The following is a 17,718-nucleotide window of genomic DNA, read 5'->3' as shown; positions in this document are numbered from 1 at the left end:
CATGGGGACGAGGGAAGAGACGCCAGAGCAACTGATGGCGCCAGCAGCAGCCTGGGAGAATCTCAGAAGCACTGGATAGCAATGCTTGGCCGTGCACCTTAGTACACATGGGGACAAGGGAAGAGACGCCAGAGCAACTGATGGCGCCAGCAGCAGCCTGGGAGAATCTCAGAAGCACTGGATAGCAATGCTTGGCCGTGCACCTTAGTACACATGGGGTCAAGGGAAGAGACACCAGAGCAAGTGATGGCGCCAGCAGCAGCCTGGGAGAATCTCAGAAGCACTGGATAGCAATGCCTGGCCGTGCACCTTAGTACACATGGGGGCAAGGGAAGAGACACCAGAGCAAGTGATGGCGCCAGCAGCAGCCTGGGAGAATCTCAGAAGCACTGGATAGCAATGCTTGGCCGTGCACCTTAGTACACATGGGGACAAGGGAAGAGACACCAGAGCAAGTGATGGCGCCAGCAGCAGCCTGGGAGAATCTCAGAAGCACTGGATAGCAATGCTTGGCCGTGCACCTTAGTACACATGGGGACAAGGGAAGAGACACCAGAGCAAGTGATGGCGCCAGCAGCAGCCTGGGAGAATCGCAGAAGCACTGCATAGCAATGCTTGGCTGTGCACCTTAGTACACATGGGGACAAGGGAAGAGACACCAGAGCAAGTGATGGCGCCAGCAGCAGCCTGGGAGAATCTCAGAAGCACTGGATAGCAATGCTTGGCTGTGCACCTTAGTACACATGGGGACAAGGGAAGAGCCGCCAGAGCAAGTGATGGCGCCAGCAGCAGCCTGGGAGAGTCTCAGTTGCACTGGATAGCAATGCTTGGCTGTGCACCTTAGTACACATGGGGACGAGGGAAGAGCCGCCAGAGCAACTGATGGCGCCAGCAGCAGCCTGGGAGAGTCTCAGTAGCACTGGATAGCAATGCTTGGCTGTGCACCTTAGTACACATGGGGGCAAGCGAAGAGCCGCCAGAGCAACTGATGGCGCCAGCAGCAGCCTGGGAGAATCTCAGAAGCACTGGATAGCAATGCTTGGCTGTGCACCTTAGTACACGGGGGCAAGGGAAGAGCCGCCAGAGCAACTGATGGCGCCAGCAGCAGCCTGGGAGAATTTCAGAAGCACTGGATAGCAATGCTTGGCTGTGCACCTTAGTACACATGGGGGCAAGGGAAGAGCCGCCAGAGCAACTGATGGCGCCAGCAGCAGCCTGGGAGAATCTCAGAAGCACTGGATAGCAATGCTTGGCTGTGCACCTTAGTCCACATGGGGACAAGGGAAGAGACACCAGAGCAACTGATGGCGCCAGCAGCAGCCTGGGAGACTCTCAAAAGCACTTGATAGCAATGCTTGGCTGTGCACCTTAGTACACATGGGAGCAAGGGAAGAGACACCAGAGCAAGTGATGGCGCCAGCAGCAGCCTGGGAGAATCTCAGAAGCACTGGATAGCAATGCTTGGCCGTGCACCTTAGTACACATGGGGGCAAGGGAAGAGACACCAGAGCAAGTGATGGCGCCAGCAGCAGCCTGGGAGAATCTCAGAAGCACTGGATAACAATGCTTGGCCGTGCACCTTAGTACACATGGGGGCAAGGGAAGAGACGCCAGAGCAAGTGATGGCGCCAGCAGCAGCCTGGGAGAATCTCAGAAGCACTGGATAGCAATGCTTGGCTGTGCACCTTAGTACACATGGGGACAAGGGAAGAGCCGCCAGAGCAACTGATGGTGCCAGCAGCAGCCTGGGAGAATCTCAGAAGCACTGGATAGCAATGCTTGGCCGTGCACCTTAGTACACATGGGGACAGGGAAGAGACACCAGAGCAAGTGATGGCGCCAGCAGCAGCCTGGGAGAATCTCAGAAGCACTGGATAGCAATGCTTGGCCGTGCACCTTAGTACACATGGGGACAAGGGAAGAGACACCAGAGCAAGTGATGGCGCCTGCAGCAGCCTCGGAGAATCGCAGAAGCACTAGATAGCAATGCTTGGCTGTGCACCTTAGTACACATGGGGGCAAGGGAAGAGACACCAGAGCAAGTGATGGCGCCAGCAGCAGCCTGGGAGAATCTCAGAAGCACTGGATAGCAATGCTTGGCTGTGCACCTTAGTACACATGGGGACAAGGGAAGAGACACCAGAGCAAGTGATGGCGCCAGCAGCAGCCTGGGAGAGTCTCAGAAGCACTGGATAGCAATGCTTGGCCGTGCAGCTTAGTACACATGGGGACAAGGGAAGAGCCGCCAGAGCAACTGATGGCGCCAGCAGCAGCCTGGGAGAATCTCAGAAGCACTGGATAGCAATGCTTGGCTGTGCACCTTAGTACACATGGGGACAAGGGAAGAGACGCCAGAGCAAGTGATGGCGCCAGCAGCAGCCTGGGAGAATCTCAGAAGCACTGGATAGCAATGCTTGGCTGTGCACCTTAGTACACATGGGGACAAGGGAAGAGCCGCCAGAGCAAGTGATGGCGCCAGCAGCAGCCTGGGAGAGTCTCAGTAGCACTGGATAGCAATGCTTGGCTGTGCACCTTAGTACACATGGGGGCAAGGGAAGAGCCGCCAGAGCAACTGATGGCGCCAGCAGCAGCCTGGGAGAATCTCAGAAGCACTGGATAGCAATGCTTGGCTGTGCAGCTTAGTACACATGGGGGCAAGGGAAGAGCCGCCAGAGCAACTGATGGCGCCAGCAGCAGCCTGGGAGAATCTCAGAAGCACTGGATAGCAATGCTTGGCTGGGCACCTTAGTACACATGGGGACAAGGGAAGAGACGCCAGATCAACTGATGGCGCCAGCAGCAGCCTGGGAGAATCTCAGAAGCACTGGATAGCAATGCTTGGCTGTGCACCTTAGTACACATGGGGACAATGGAAGAGACACCAGAGCAACTGATGGCGCCAGCAGCAGCCTGGGAGAATCTCAGAAGCACTGGATAGCAATGCTTGGCTGTGCACCTTAGTACACATGGGAGCAAGGGAAGAGACACCAGAGCAACTGATAGCGCCAGCAGCAGCCTGGGAGAATCTCAGAAGCACTGGATAGCAATGCTTGGCTGTGCACCTTAGTACACATGGGGACAAGGGAAGAGACACCAGAGCAACTGATGGCGCCAGCAGCAGCCTGGGAGAATCTCAGAAGCACTGGATAGCAATGCTTGGCTGTGCACCTTAGTACACATGGGGGCAAAGGGAAGAGACACCAGAGCAACTGATGGCGCCAGCAGCAGCCTGGGAGAATCTCAGAAGCACTGGATAGCAATGCTTGGCTGTGCACCTTAGTACACATGGGGACGAGGGAAGAGACGCCAGAGCAACTGATGGCGCCAGCAGCAGCCTGGGAGAATCTCAGAAGCACTGGATAGCAATGCTTGGCTGTGCACCTTAGTACACATGGGGACGAGGGAAGAGCCGCCAGAGCAACTGATGGAGCCAGCAGCAGCCTGGGAGAATCTCAGAAGCACTGGATAGCAATGCTTGGCTGTGCACCTTAGTACACATGGGGGCAAGGGAAGAGCCGCCAGAGCAACTGATGGCGCCAGCAGCAGCCTGGGAGAATCTCAGAAGCACTGGATAGCAATGCTTGGCTGGGCACCTTAGTACACATGGGGACAAGGGAAGAGACGCCAGATCAACTGATGGCGCCAGCAGCAGCCTGGGAGAATCTCAGAAGCACTGGATAGCAATGCTTGGCTGTGCACCTTAGTCCACATGGGGACAAGGGAAGAGACACCAGATCAACTGATGGCACCAGCAGCAGCCTGGGAGAATCTCAGAAGCACTGGATAGCAATGCTTGGCTGTGCACCTTAGTACACATGGGGACAAGGGAAGAGACACCAGAGCAAGTGATGGCGCCAGCAGCAGCCTGGGAGAATCTCAGAAGCACTGGATAGCAATGCTTGGCTGTGCATCCTCTGATGCACAAACATGTGTCTGCTATGAATTCAGACAGTCAACTAGCCGATCAGTTTCCTGACGGGCACATAAGTGTGCCTCAGTGATTCTTTTGGGTATTGTGGCCTTCACAAGTTGGATCTCTGCACAACTTTCCCTTTAGGGGTGGTTCCAAAATGTAGTATCCATTTTAGCTTGAAAATGTGCTGTTACAAATATTGTTTAGACCACAAGCGTTTTCACTAAAAAAATCATGTGAATCACCTGAACCTCCCCCTTGAGAGGGTTGCGATTGGTTTGCACAATCTCTTTTTGTGTGAAATATGGTGATGGTATTTACCATATATTCCAAGAACCACTTTAATTCCTAGTCCTGCCATGGTAATGCCCACATCTAGTCCGACATTTGCACAAATTATGAACTATGTGCATTCGACTGATGCCCACCTGCAGTGTCTGTCAGAATGAGGTATAAAGGGAAGTTTCAGCACAATGAAATATCCCGAGCCTTTACCTGAAACATTCAAAGCACTGGATAGCAATGCTTGGCTGTGCACCTTAGTACACATGGGGGCAAGGGAAGAGACGCCAGAGCAAGTGATGGCGCCAGCAGCAGCCTGGGAGAGTCTCAGAAGCACTGGATAGCAATGCTTGGCTGTGCACCTTAGTACACATGGGGACAAGGGAAGAGCCGCCAGAGCAAGTGATGGCGCCAGCAGCAACCTGGGAGAGTCTCAGAAGCACTGGATAGCAATGCTTGGCTGTGCACCTTAGTACACATGGGGACAAGGGAAGAGCCGCCAGAGCAACTGATGGCGCCAGCAGCAGCCTGGGAGAATCTCAGAAGCACTGGATAGCAATGCTTGGCTGTGCACCTTAGTACACATGGGGACAAGGGAAGAGACGCCAGAGCAAGTGATGGCACCAGCAGCAGCCTGGGAGAATCTCAGAACCACTGCTCTTTAACTTCACAAAGAGAGAGACAAATAAACAATGTGAGATCTTGGGTAAATAAAAATATATTCACACAGTGCATCACACATGTGGCATCCTCAGCTTATCTGTGACATGTCCTAATTCTACCAGGAATCAGGCCTAGAGCTGAATATGCTGAGGAGAGGAATTAAGCGGAGGTGCCACATGGATGTACTGTTTGCAGCAACAGCAGGGAGGCAGCACACTAACACCACTGAAGGACTGATAAAGTCATGACAGCAGTACTGGGAGAGCAGAAACAGGCAGGTGATGGAACAAAAGTGTGGAAGCCAGAAAGAATGAGGAACCAAGGGGCTTCATGTGGCATAAACACAAGTGTGGATCTGAAATAACTAAGTGAGTGGAAACAGAAGCCGACTAACACACTGGATCGAAAGTGGTGGAGGCAAGACAGCTGGTAAACTTTGCCAGGCACAGATCCAGTGCTGTGGGTGACTTCTATAGCTGCTCACTCCTAAGGCCTCAGAAGTCCTGCCCTTAACCTAGAAGTCAGGACCCCTATTGCTGACCCAGCTTCGACATCCCCTTCCTCCACACTCTCCATTCCTGACCTCTTCTGATCTGAAAGGTGGCTCGACATGTTCTGACATCGAGAAAGTACTGCAGTCATGTGCTCTCTCGCGATAATCCTGACAGTATTCCACTCGAAATGAAGTAGCATTTGCGTAAATATACAGTTGTCTGTCTGTCACACTTCTCAAAGAAATAAATAGATTCTGTGTGAATCAGACTAGACTGTACGGAGTTAAAATGATGCACCATACAAGCTTGTTTGTCAAAGAGACATTTTATTGTGCACACGTTACAGTGTACTGCGTCTGAACCAACAGTGTTTTTACTGAAGAAACAAAAGAGCAGCACAAGTAGCCATCGAAAATAAAATGTGATTCACTATGTTCACCAGCATTTGTCTTTCTTACTTGTGTAGACCGCCTGGGACAGCAAACACCACTGCAGCCGCCCCCCAATGCCAGGATGTAGGTAAAAGCAAAGCGATGTGCTGGACGACAAAATACCTGACAACATGGCTCTGATAAGGATGGAGACGCAAACCATCATCGGTTGACTTCACGGCTCCCCAGAGGATGATTTTGTTTATGTAATAAACTCATACGAGACTTCTCAACATTAACTATTCTATCAAAATGGCGCTCTCCAAAGAAATATGGCTCCAGAAACATTGTTTTGAGCTGCATTTTGGTCCGTGCGCAGGGATACGTTTTGGGAAAATTGAAATCTATGAATTCTCATCAAATTGATTATCTGAACCTGACGGTTGCCAAAACGCTGTTCTTGTACACCGTCACTAAAGAGCGCACTTCTCTATTCTGCCTTCTCTCAGCCTTACTGCTCCCCAAACCCAAGCTGTTTCTTCATGGCTGGGGACATGGGAGAGATGCAGAACTCTTTCACAGCCTCAAGAACGCAGGTGTCTCCAGCTCTGTGTTTCCTGGGAGGGGCGTGCTCATCTGAAAGCTCGCATTTACGCTTGTTTGCACCTGGAGCTGTCTTGTAATTGTCTTCTTCTGTTCTCCACTGGGAATCATTAACCATGGCGTCTAGTTTTCTCTCCAGGCTGCTGCTATGGTCTTGTGTCTGCTCCTTCTGTCCACCATCATATGTTTCAGACTCTTGGAAAACTCCATCGTACATGCTGACACTGCAGAAGTAATCCATGGAGGACAGCACACAATGGATGGCAGGGTCCTCGTAATCACAAGAAGTAATATCTTCTGGAAGGGCACATGGAGACTTATTGTCCAAAGTTCTATTGGAGTCACTACTATTGGAAGTCATACCATATGTAGCATTCATTAGCACTGGTGAGCCCATCAAAGCTGTGCGATTGGCAAAAATGCCATCTTCTCTTGAACATGAAGAAGGTGTTTTAAATAAGAAACCTGTTGAGCTTGGAATTGCCCCAAAAGGAGCATCTTCAAATGTTGCATTGGTGCTGGATCCAGGTTCATTGCACTGCTTGGTATGTTGGGGTGAGAACATATCTGGGTAATAAGCTGAGGAAGAATGACTCACTTCCGCACCAATGCCCTTCAGAGCATTAGAGGTATGAAAATGTACGCTCTCATCCCTGAAAACAACGTTATAACTTAGATCCTCACATTCAAAGAAATTAAAAGCTGCTTCAAGGGGAATTTTTTCGGGAAGTCGTGGTTGAGCTTTTTGAGACTTCTTCTCAGAACATTCTGTGAGCAGTGCGATTGACTGTCCACAGTCACTTTGTCCAGAGGCTGAAGTGGAACAATGCTCTGAAGGTGCACATCATCATGTTTAGTTACATTTTCTAAAGGCTCTTGATGGACCTTCTTTGAACAACACATCTGGTTCTTTTGGAATACATTCCATTTAGTGGTTAGAGATAAGATTTCTGGAGATGTAGGCTCCTCCAAAACACATGGGCCAAGTGCAGTTACGTCAAAGAGGTTTGGAAAACCTCTGTCATTTCTTGGAGGTCCATACCGTTGTTTTACAGGTTTTTGTTCTGAAGAGAGATTTTGGGTTTGAAACACAATAGGTCTTAACGTTTGGTCAAATGATCCACCAGCAGGAGCAAATTGGAAGTCTCGTTCATGGAGGATAATTGAAATAATTGGCTGTGGCCTTTCAGAGCCATACTGCAGGTCAGTGTTAATGGTGTGAATAGGTTTTGTACCATAAACTCTGTTAGCTTCTGACGTGCATGAGATCCTATGATTGTGTGGTTCCACCCACTTTTGATGGTCTAGCGGAATTTTCTGGCTGTGGAAAGGGAAGCAAGGTGAACTTTTAAAAACGTCTGGTATCCTATTGTTCTGCATGGAGATATTTGGAACCGGAGGCAACTGATTGAGGACAGAGACAAAATGATAACGGAATGTGTCCTGGGCAAACATCATGTTGTATCCTCCACTATACCCCGAATGAATAAAGGGGACAGAGGAAGAGAAACCTTTTGGTGGTACAGGAATCTCATTGTAGTTGTTCTGCTTCCAGTAACCTTTCTGTCCCTTTGTGCCAGGCGAACATTCATGATGAAGAAAGCTGGCATTGCTGCCCCTATAATACGTAAGTAGATAGGACCCCCTGAATTTGTGAAAATAAAATTCCTAGGACAGGGTAATATACAATGAGACAATAACTTCCTAGGCAATAATTAAATGTAGAGCATTTCTATGTTATGTGTGTCAAATTAGTGCAACCACAAATTAATTAAAAAATGACAAGATAAAATTTATTTTTGATATCTTAAAATATCATAGGGTATTAAAATCACATTAGTGGAATACAAGCATAATATATATTCACTTTTTACAATGGTTTAATTACATGTACAAATATTACAAAAAATTTGAAAAAAGACAATCCTGTGGCCATGTCATAGTCATCGACGCCCGTTTCGGCGAAAAGTACGCCTTTGTCAGGAAAAGCCACAAATCTTTATATTATATCGCCAAAGTAAGGAAAATCTCAATGGTCTATACTCTTTAGAAGATTCGATGAAGCCTTATGAATTTTAAAAGTCCGCTTGAGGTATTTGGTCATTAATCTCTTGTGGTGGGCCACCTTGATTTAAACAGAAGCATTCAGTGGTATTTTGTTATGAATCTGATTTTAAGATATGTGGATGTCCCAGGTTTAGAATCAAGATAGAATGCTGCATGGATGGCTAGCATATATAAAACTTATGTTTTTCCTGGGTGGCGATGTGTGGGCAAATACGCTGCCTAAGTTCTGTAGATGACCGATGTGGAGGCAGGCTGGCCGGAAATGATTTCCGGCCAGCCTGCCTCCACATCGGTCATCTACAGAACTTAGGCAGCGTATTTGCCCACACATCGCCACCCAGGAAAAACATAAGTTTTATATATGCTAGCCATCCATTCATAAGGCTTCATCGAATCTTCTAAAGAGTATAGACCATTGAGATTTTCCCTACTTTTGGCGATATAATATAAAGATTTGTGGCTTTTCCTGACGAAGGCGTACTTTTCGCCGAAACGCGCATCAATGACTATGACATGGCCACAGGATTGTCTTTTTTCTAATTTTTTCTAATATTTGTACATGTAATTAAACCATTGTAAAAAGTGAATAAATATTATGCTTGTACTCCACTAATGTTATTTTAATACCCTATGATATTTTGAGATATCAAAAATAAATTTTATCTTGTCATTTTTTAATTAATTTGTGGTTGCACTAATTTGACACACACAACATAGAAATGCTCTACATTTAATTATTGCCTAGGAAGTTATTGTCTCATTGCTGCCCCTATATACTGTTGAAACTGGTGTATTTTTTTCGCCAGTTTCCCCTTTATGATGGGTGTGATTTAGAATGAAGCTCTGCCTTTCTCTATAAAATTCTTCTGGGCTGCACAAAGTAATATGAGGATCCGTATAGGCTTCTGGCAAAGAAAGGGAAAAAGAAATGATAGAGCGCCATGTGATCCTGAAATCTGTAGGGGTGCATCATATTCACCGTTAGTCAGCACCCGCATATTAACCAACGTAGGTTTAGAAGTGCCATAGAATTTTGTTTGCTATAATCGTTTAACATAGAAGTGATGAAGATTGTAATAATGTTTGCAAGAATCAACGTCATAGATTATTGTGAATGTATTTAGTATAATGCAGATGATTAGTTCGTATAATGCAATGTAATAGCTTAAACGTGTGCTGTTAGACCTGGCACCTTGGCGTGAGTTTCCCTTCCACTTTTTTTGATGGTGTGCCTCAAATGTTTTGCTGGTGTTGTCCGCTCAGGGCACTGCGCCACGGCTAATCCGTGCCGCAGTGCAAGTGCTCCCTAGGTAAAGTGTACCTGTAATTGATGTTCATGATTGGTTTATTGGATTTACTGTCAGTCCCCAGTAAAGTGCACCAGGGGTGCCAGGGCTTGTGAATGCCAATGCTGCTGGTGGGCTTGCAGCGCTGGTTGCGCCACCCACAGAAAGCAGCCTTATAAAGTGTGTCCAGGGTCTGCCACCGCAGACCCTGCGTGCAGTCTGGGACTGTCGCGCTGACTGCGCAAGTGCCCCCACTTGCCAGTCCCTAAACCTTCCCTTACCTACATATTAGCCACCCCTCTGGTAGGCCCAAGGGCAGGGTGCATTGTAGGCATAAGGTAGGACATGCCCTGATGTGTGTGGCATGTCTTAGTAGTGAACTACAGCCATTTTCGTTTTTCACTATTGAAGGCTACCTGCTCTCCATAGGCCAGAATGGGCTGCTGGAGTCACTACACGCTGTGACCCCAGTGGACTCAGAGAGCATGGTAGAATGTCAAGTTTAGTATGCCTGAACTCAGAATAATAAAATACTTCTTGTAGTCAAGTTTATTTTAATATCCTGGGTTTGTAAATACTACTTTTAGAAAGTTAGTATTTACTGACCTGGCCATTTCAGTCCGCCTCTGCTGTGTGTGTGTGTTCTACCTAGCAACAGTAAGGAGCAGGGTTGGGGAATCCCCAGAGACAGGTTGGCTGCCAGGTGGTGGGTAGAGAGATTACACCAGGATGGGTGGGAGGAGTACACCTTGACTCTTGAATAGACCTGTGCTCTGCCACCACAAAGCCGGTGCCGCCCCCTGTGGAGCGGCTGATGTCTCTGCCCTGCTGCTGAAAGGAAAGAGCAGAGTCACCATAACAAAGTGCTCCAGAACTGGACTGGGCCAGGCCCAGGCCCCCTGGCGCTAAGGAACAAAAGAATCACGGTATAAAAGTAGGAGCCTGGCTCCTAAGAAATCAGAATCCTGTTTTACCACAAAGAACCTCTGCCCGACTAGAAGGAGAAGAAGACGCTGGAGGAGCTGGCCTGCTGCTTGCCTTGCTGAGAAAGGAGAGGAAGAGACTTACTGAAAAGACTTTGCTGCTTTGTGCTTTACACATTCTCCAAGGGCTTGATCTGAGCTTGCCCCCTGAACAGAACCCCAGGACCAGTGGGTTCTTTGTGCCTTTGCTCGTCCTGAAACTCGAGCCGTGTGTGTATCCCGCTTGAGGAAGACTGCGCCCCTCATCGCCCCTCCTAGGGCTGTGACACTCGGGAGCCTGCCTGCCTTTGCCCCCCCCTTGAGAGCCTCGCTCCGACCGGAGTCGCTCTCTACCCCGGGCTAGGCCGCTGGCACCTCTGCCACCACCTGCTATTGGAGCGCGCTGAAGCGCTATCACCCCTTCCGCCGGAAGTCTTGTCCGACGATCGTGATCCCCGCCGGGTCCCCAGCTGCACGGACCGTGCCCTGTGACCCCGCTTCGCGATCTCGCCCTGAGATCAGGCCGCGCCGCCCCCGCTGAGGAGACCCCCGCACTGCCGTGCTGAGGGTCGTGGGCCGCGCCTGCCTGACTACACGCACCTGCTCAAGAGGATCCAAAGGTGCCCCATCACTGCTGAGTCGCACCCTCCCGTGCCGACTCCCAAAAGCAACTACACGTTCTTAAGAATTCCAGTATCGGGCTCGGGGCCCGCAACGCCTTATTTCCCCGTTCGCAGGAGCCGATTGCTGTAAGTACTGGAACCACAAGTAACATTTGCGAGAGACTACAAAGTATCCATTTGAAACTACGAACAAAGAACATTTGCCTGCTTTACAACCTGGTGGCATAGCGAAAACGTTATTGGTCTTGTGATAAGTCTGCTGAGATATATATACCTATTTTTACATAAAGAAGCGTATTTTTCTACATATCCAAGTCTGGTGTCCGTTTCTGGGGGGATTGATGTATTTACTGTGTGTGCGATTGTAAGTGCTTAACCAACGACGCCTGAGGAATCGCCTTGGCTGCTCACGCCACGCACCTAGAGGGTGAGCAAGGGTCATTCACGAGGGGTTATCCTGCGCCCTGACGTAGAGGAGAGGGTTCCTGCTTGGCACAAGGGCAACCTTGCGCCAACCAGAGACCCCCAAGTCTAACATTGGTGGCAGCGGCTGGGATTTCGGATTTGCATTTGTAATTTGCATACAGTGAATTATTAATCACCAGATAGTGAGAGCAGACCAAGTAACGCAGCCACAGGTTTTTATTTTCTGAACTGTTGAGACATCGACCATTGCTTCAGCCATGCCTGGCTCACTCCCTGCTGGAAGAGCACTCTCTGTGATTTCTGGAATAGATGAGGTGGATTGGGAGGGACTGGAGGGATACAAAGTAGAGCAATTGAAAGGCTACAGTGTAAAACTCCGAGTTCCCCATGCTGGATTCAAGAGGAAGGTCCAGTACACCAAGGCGTTGAGAGCCTGGAAGGAGTCAAGAGACCCACAGAATGCGGGGGACATCGTTCCACCCGACAACCTTGGGGAGCCCAGCAGAGTCCTGTCGCCAGAGGAGCTGGCAGACAGGGCAGCAGACAGGGCGCATGCAATGGAGATGGCAAAGTTGGCAGGACAAATGGAAATGGAAAAGCAGAAGTTGGCCTTGGAGGCACAACAACGCCAAATGGATCATGATATCAGATTGAAGGAGTTGGAGCTGAAGGCGAAAAGTTTGGACACCGCTCCTTCTGGTGGCAGCACTCCGCCGGTGCAGGTAGAGTCCAAGGTGTACATCCCCAAAGATGTAGTAAAGGAGTATTTTAGAAAGGATGACATAGGGCAGTGGTTTAGAGCCTATGAGGTGGCCATGTCTTCACACCGGGTCCCTGAGAAAGACTGGGGAGCGGGGTTGTGGGGAAGGTTCCTTGCTGAAGGGCGTGACACACTGTTAGATTTGCCCCTAGAAGTCCAGACCTCATACCCCCATATGAAGGAAGCTTTAATGACCAGGTATGGGTTAACTCCTGAGCTATATAGACAGAGGTTCAGGGAGACTAAGAAGATCCCTGAGAGTACGTATGTGGAGTATGTAACTTTTTTCTGCAGAGCACTGGATGGTTGGGTGAAGGGTAGCAAAGTGAATGATTATCAAGGGCTGCTTGATTTAATTGCATGGGAGCACTTGTCCAGTCAACGTTTTCCTGAGCTACGACAGCACCTGATTGATAGCAAGCTGTCCAACCCGAGGAAGCTTGCTGAGGAGGCGGACCGCTGGCTCAGCACCAGGGTCCACAAGGGTCAAGTGGGAGACTCCGCCAAAGGTGGGCAGGGTCCCCAGCAGAAGAGTGGGGGGGACAAGGGTAAACAGAAGGGGTTCCAAAAAGGCCCCCAAAGTAATTCCCAAGGGAACCAGCAGAAGGGTTCTCAGCCTCCCCCACCCCCGCAGCAGAACGGGGCCCCGACAGGTAGGCCTGTTCCAAAGGGGCCCTTCAATTGTTACAGGTGTGGTGACCCAGGTCACATTGCCTCTGATCCTAAGTGTCGCCTGTTTGGTAAGACAGCACCCACTGGTGCTCCACCCCGGCAAGTAGCTCATGTTAATTTTGGGGAGGAGGTAGCAGTCCAGGGGGGTGGAGGTCCTGCGCATATGTCCCTAGTCTTGCTAGGAGACAGTGAGATGGTCCCTGAAACCTACTTACCCTCTAACAATAAAAAATATGGGCAAGTAGTGACCATCAATGGAAAGAAGGTTGAGGCTCTTAGAGATACAGGAGCCAGCGTGACCTCGGTGAGGCAACACCTGGTGTCTCAAGAGCAGATTGTACCCAATGCCTACTGTAGGGTTGTCAATGCTGACAACATGGAGAGTCGTTGTCCAATGGCTCAAGTTCCCTTTGAGTGGGGGGAGGTCTCTGGTACTCTACAAGTCGCTGTGAGAACTGACATGCCTGTAGACTGTCTGCTAGGGAACGACCTGGAGAGCTCCCCTTGGGAAAAGGTGGAGAAGACCACGCATCTGAGGATGGTGGGTCTACCCGACTGGGCGTGCGTGACCACCCGGTCCATGGCAGCCAGTAAGGGTGTTGAGAGGGTCCTGGAGCCTGAGGGAGAGGTCCAGGAACCGGCCTTAGGGAGAAGGCGCAGGAGGCGCGGGAAACCGGCCCCCGAGGTTCCCACGGCCCAGGAGGAAGCAGACCCTGAGGGGGATGCTCTGGAACCTACCGGGGAACAGATTGCCAAACTGGGAGACCTGCCTGAACTGACCCATTGGCAGCAAGAAGGGGGTCCCTCTAGGGAGGAATTCTGCAGGGAGCAGAAAGAATGCCCTTCTCTCGTGGGTATGCGGCAGCAGGCTGCAGACCAGGCCAATGGTGTTCAGGCCAAAACACACTACGTGTACTGGGAGAGAGACCTCATGTATTCCGAGCCTAAGACTGCTGAACCTGGGTCAGCCCGTGTGCTGGTGGTACCCCAGAAGTTCAGAACCTTCCTACTGGGGCTGGCTCATGATGTGCTTTTAGCAGGACATTTGGGGATGGACAAGACCTATGACAGGCTTGTCACCCACTTTTACTGGCCCCAAATGCACAAGAATTCAGATTCCTACTGCCGAACCTGTCAGACTTGCCAGGCAAGTGGTAAGAGCGGAGGGAAGCACAAGGCTCCTCTGCAGCCCTTCCCCGTGGTCGGTACGCCATTCCAGCGAGTGGGTATTGATATTGTGGGGCCTCTGGACCCCAAGACAGCCCTGGGCAACAGGTTCATCCTGGTCTTGGTGGACCATGCCACCCGGTACCCTGAAGCCATCCCTCTGAGGACAGTGACGGCCCCCGTGGTGGGACGAGCACTGATGGGAATTTTCTCCCGAGTGGGATTCCCTCTAGAGGTGGTGAGCGACAGGGGGACCAATTTCATATCCACATATATGAAATCCCTGTGGAAGGAGTGTGGGGTAACTTACAAGTTCACCACTCCTTACTACCCCCAAGGAAATGGGTTGGTTGAGAGATTCAACCGAACCCTCAAAGGCATGATCATGGGCCTAGACGGTCCAATGAGGCGTAAGTGGGACGTCCTCTTGCCATGCCTGCTCTTCGCTTACCGAGAGGTGCCACAGAAGTCTCTAGAGTTCAGCCCCTTTGAGCTTCTGTATGGTCACCCGGTAACAGGACCTCTGAGTTTGGTAAAGGAAGGCTGGGAGCAATCTCCCAGGAAACCTCCCCAGAATGTATACAGTTACATGCTGGCCTTCCGAAACCAGACTCGGCGTTTCAGGCAACTTGCTGAGGCAAATCTGGAAGCCAGCCAGGAGGAGATGAAGCGGTGGTACGACCGGAATGCCACTCTGGTAGAGCTTCAACCTGGACAAAAGGTGTGGGTCTTGGCCCCAGTGGAGCCTTGTGCACTTCAGGATAAGTGGACAGGTCCATTTGAGGTTGTGGAGCGCAAAAGTCCTATCACCTACTTGGTGGACATGCAGTCTCCCAGGAACCCTTTGAGGGTCCTACATGTTAACCGCCTTAAGCCCCACTTAGAGAGGACCGAAGTGGGCATGCTGCTGGCCACTGATGATGGAATGGAAGAGGAGACTGAGCCTCTTCCTGACCTCTTAGTAGCCTCTGAGAAAGATGGGTCAGTGGATGGAGTTAACCTCTCACCCACCCTGACGCCCGAACAACAGGAAGATTGCCGCCACTTGCTGGGGCAGTTGCCAGATAGGTTCTCCCTGGTTCCTGGAGTCACAGATTGGTGCGTCCATGATGTGGACACAGGAGACAGCTTACCTGTGAAGCACAAGGCTTACAGGGTAACTGACAGGGTCAGAGCTTGCATCAAGGAGGAGGTCTCCAAAATGCTTGCGCTAGGGGTGGTTGAGTCCTCTAGCAGTCCTTGGTCCAGCCCCGTGGTCTTGGTCCCCAAAGCTGCTGCGCCGGGAGCCACACCTGAACTCCGGTTCTGTGTGGACTACAGAGGACTCAATTCAGTAACTAAGACTGACGTGCACCCCATCCCCAGAGCTGATGAGCTCATTGATCGGCTGGGGGCTGCCCGGTTCCTCAGCACGTTTGATTTAACGTCTAGGTACTGGCAGATCGCCTTGACCGATGGGGCCAAAGAGAGGTCAGCATTCTCTACACCAGATGGGCACTTCCAGTTCCGAGTCATGCCATTTGGAATGAAGAATGCCCCTGCCACCTTTCAGAGGTTGGTCAACCAGGTACTGGTTGGGCTGGATGAGTTCAGTGCCGCCTACCTGGATGACATCGCAGTGTTCAGTGCCACCTGGCCCGAACACCTGCGCCACCTCTGGGAAGTGTTGATGGCTCTGCGCCGAGCAGGCCTCACGATCAAGGCGAGCAAGTGACAGATCGGGCAGGGTTCCGTGGTGTACTTGGGACACCAAGTGGGGAGTGGCAAGGTGGCACCCTTGCAACCCAAGATTGAGACCATCCTGGCTTGGGAGCCCCCCAAGACGCAGACCGCAGTGAGGGCCTTCCTGGGGCTCACTGGGTACTACAGGAGGTTTGTCAAGGGCTATGGAATGATTGTTGCCCCCTTGACAGAGCTGACTTCCAAGAAGCAGCCCAGGAACGTGATCTGGACTGACACCTGTCAGAAAGCTTTCGACACCCTGAAGACTGCCATGTGCACGGCACCCGTGCTCTTGGCCCCTGACTTCTCCAAGGAATTCCTAGTGCAGACAGACACTTCAGAGCATGGTGTAGGGGCTGTTCTCTCACAGATGACTGAGGAGGGCTGGGACCAACCCGTAGCCTTCATCAGTAGGAGGTTACTTCCACGGGAAAGTAGGTGGAGTGCAATTGAGCGAGAAACATTTGCTGTGGTCTGGGCGCTGAAGAAGCTAAGACCCTACTTGTTTGGGTCTCACTTCCGGGTTCAGACGGACCACAGGCCCCTCAGATGGTTGATGCAAATGAGGGGTGAGAACCCAAAACTGTTGAGGTGGTCCATCTCCCTACAGGGTATGGACTTTACGGTGGAACACCGTCCTGGCACAGATCACGCCAATGCTGACGGTCTGTCCAGGTATTTCCGCCTTAGTGACGAGGAACCCCCTGGGCAAGGGTAGTTCTCCCCACATTTCAGCTGGAGGGGACACGTGTTAGACCTGGCACCTTGGCGTGAGTTTCCCTTCCACTTTTTTGATGGTGTGCCTCAAATGTTTTGCTGGTGTTGTCCGCTCAGGGCACTGCGCCACGGCTAATCCGTGCCGCAGTGCAAGTGCTCCCTAGGTAAAGTGTACCTGTAATTGATGTTCATGATTGGTTTATTGGATTTACTGTCAGTCCCCAGTAAAGTGCACCAGGGGTGCCAGGGCTTGTGAATGCCAATGCTGCTGGTGGGCTTGCAGAGCTGGTTGCGCCACCCACAGAAAGCAGCCTTGTAAAATGTGTCCAGGGTCTGCCACCGCAGACCCTGCGTGCAGTCTGGGACTGTCGCGCTGACTGCGCAAGTGCCCCCACTTGCCAGTCCCTAAACCTTCCCTTACCTACATATTAGCCACCCCTCTGGTAGGCCCAAGGGCAGGGTGCATTGTAGGCATAAGGTAGGACATGCCTTGATGTGTGTGGCATGTCTTAGTAGTGAACTACAGCCATTTTCGTTTTTCACTATTGAAGGCTACCTGCTCTCCATAGGCCAGAATGGGCTGCTGGAGTCACTACACGCCAGTGGACTCAGAGAGCATGGTAGAATGTCAAGTTTAGTATGCCTGAACTCAGAATAATAAAATACTTCTTGTAGTCAAGTTTATTTTAATATCCTGGGTTTGTAAATACTACTTTTAGAAAGTTAGTATTTACTGACCTGGCCATTTCAGTCTGCCTCTGCTGTGTGTGTGTGTTCTACCTAGCAACAGTAAGGAGCAGGGTTGGGGAATCCCCAGAGACAGGTTGGCTGCCAGGTGGTGGGTAGAGAGATTACACCAGGATGGGTGGGAGGAGTACACCTTGACTCTTGAATAGACCTGTGCTCTGCCACCACAAAGCCGGCGCTGCCCCCTGTGGAGCGGCTGATGTCTCTGCCCTGCTGCTGAAAGGAAAGAGCAGAGTCACCATA

The sequence above is a fragment of the Triturus cristatus genome, chromosome 8 (assembly GCF_964204655.1).
Source record: "Triturus cristatus chromosome 8, aTriCri1.1, whole genome shotgun sequence".
Classification (NCBI taxonomy): Eukaryota; Metazoa; Chordata; class Amphibia; order Caudata; family Salamandridae; genus Triturus; species Triturus cristatus.
The sequence above is the reverse complement of the archived record's forward strand: the minus strand, read 5'-3'. Positions refer to the sequence as shown.